We start from the raw sequence: 2,326 nt of genomic DNA on the forward strand, positions 1-2,326 counted from the left end.
GTTTACCCTTTGCCATCCGTTGTGCATCGGACTCATAGATTTTTATTATTTTCAACTAAAAGACGGAAACTAATAAAAATAAATGAAACTTGCTTTAATCCTGCCCAATAGGCCATGGGAGGCATTCATATCAAAAGTCATCAGATGTAACAAGTACATATGGCCGAATGTTTGGCCTGGCCGAATCTTCCAAACACCACCCTTGGTTTCCGTAGAAAGTTCTACTAAAGGCTGGCAGCCACAATCGAATTATTTGGATTGAGGTAACAGTTGGTGATCGGTAGGTATTTAAATTTTTTAACATTGAATTTTAAAGTGTACGTTAGTCCATAAGAGTCTATATTAGTTAAAAACAAGTATATACGGCCGTAAGTTCGGCCAGGCCGAATCTTATATACCTTCCAACATGGATTTCGTAGAATGTTCTACTACACACAAAAAATTATCACCAAAATTTTTTCAATTAAACACTTAATTGAATTTGGAAACGGATTCAATTAATATGTTAATTGATTCAATTAATTATTTAATCAAATCCGAATAAAAACCAATTAAAAAAATGATTGATATTTGTTACGTTTCCAATTAAAATATTAATTGAGTCAATCAATTTGTTAATCAATTCGGAAATAATTTTCAATTACAAACGTGATTGAAATATTTTCCGTTTCCAATTACACATGTGATTGATCCAATCACCTTTGTGATTGAAACTGAATAATTTTGAGCAATGGAAAGAGCGAAAAGAGAACAAGAGAATGGGTATTTATTCAACAATGTATGATGGAGAGATCAGTCTGTGGAAGTAACTCGTAACGAACGGTTGGTTTTTTGTTTTTCGCGTAAATTGAAAAACATGATTGGCGACATTCTGTCTGCTGCATTCAATATGTGTGCATAAATATTTTGAACGCAACAACAAATCATAGCAAAGGGTTGAAATAAATAAAGTGTGCAACAACAAATGGCCACGTGGTAAAGGTTTGAAAAAATATATGAGAGAACGCATTTGAAATTACCTGTGTTTTGTGGTATTGTAAAAATGGAAAACAATCTACGTTTGTTGAAGGTAAGAAATTATGAAATGTGAATACCGTTTTCCATTGAAGCCTGCTTACATTAAACGGACTAAAATAATATATTTTTTATTCATTTCTTTTAGTAACCAATTTTATTTCGTGAAATTGACCAATCAATCCCATCAACTCCATCATTTTATCAAATATGTAAGAATATGTTTGCAACAAAAAAGTGGGTACCGTATTGATCTTTTAAAATTATAATTTTTTTTCACTCCTAGCTTTCTTAAAACCAAGAGCGGTATGGGTTTGTTGGAAGATTCACCTTGAAGTTGCGAAGTGGCGTTGGCATTAAATTGTATTTTTGTTTTACCTGCCTTTTTCAGTTTGAACCCAAGTAGAGAGCAGTATATCTGATATATAAACTAATGAGCTGAATTATGTAATGGTAAAAAAGTTCTTTCTTTTGGATTTAAAAATATGAAAAATATCCGAAAATAATAAAAATATGTATTTCCCATTTATATATTTTTTCTATTTTTAGAATTTGCAAAGTATCATCAATATAATACCAAATATTACATTGCTTTCCCATTATTTTTGTCTATGATTGGTTCAAATTTTAATAGACGATTTCAATGTGCGGAAATTTTGGAAAGGAATTGTTACTAAAATTAAATTACCGAGCTCCTTAATACTCCTTTTTATGCTAAAAGACTACAACTGCAAAGAAGATTATAAATCTGCAACCTGGAACTAAGAATTGAACTTGATATTCTATGCAGGTAATGTTTAACAAAATTAACTTTTAATTTAACAAAATTAAATTCGAATTATTCTGTTTACTTTCAGAAAAACTAATTTAGCTTACAGGCTGCTGATTTATTGAAAATCTAGGCGCATCTACATATTAGAAGGATCATGCTAACATGGTTATTATTATAAGGAAGATAATGATTTATATAATTTATGTAATTGTATTTGTAAGTTATGTTAGAACAAACCACAAATGACAAGAACCAAATTTATTTGTCTATTGCATAATTCAAAAAATAATAAAATATTAAATATGTTTTATAAGAAACACATATTTTCTTTTATTTCAAATAAAATTAAATACGATTTTGGGGTCGCATATATAAATTTTTTGATTGAAATTTATAGCCAATTTCAATTAATTATTTAATTGAATGAATCAAATAGTTGATTGTTTTTTGTCGCGAAATTAATTACAATTTTAATTGATTCAATTAAAACTGTGATTGAATTTTATGTTAAAAATCAATCACGTTTTTAATTGATTCAAT

At 28.7% G+C, this 2,326-nt stretch overlaps 1 long non-coding RNA gene across 1 annotated transcript; it reads left to right on the forward strand.

Annotated features, from left to right (window-relative positions):
• The first annotated feature begins 1,093 nt into the window (after positions 1 to 1,093).
• On the forward strand, positions 1,094 to 1,880 carry LOC142232114 (uncharacterized). The gene is made up of 3 exons (XR_012721032.1): positions 1,094 to 1,226; positions 1,301 to 1,467; positions 1,564 to 1,880. It is a non-coding gene; the product is annotated as an uncharacterized LOC142232114 (long non-coding RNA).
• The last annotated feature ends 446 nt before the right edge of the window (positions 1,881 to 2,326 follow it).

This window comes from Haematobia irritans, chromosome 3, assembly GCF_050003625.1.
Source record: "Haematobia irritans isolate KBUSLIRL chromosome 3, ASM5000362v1, whole genome shotgun sequence".
NCBI classification, from domain to species: Eukaryota; Metazoa; Arthropoda; class Insecta; order Diptera; family Muscidae; genus Haematobia; species Haematobia irritans.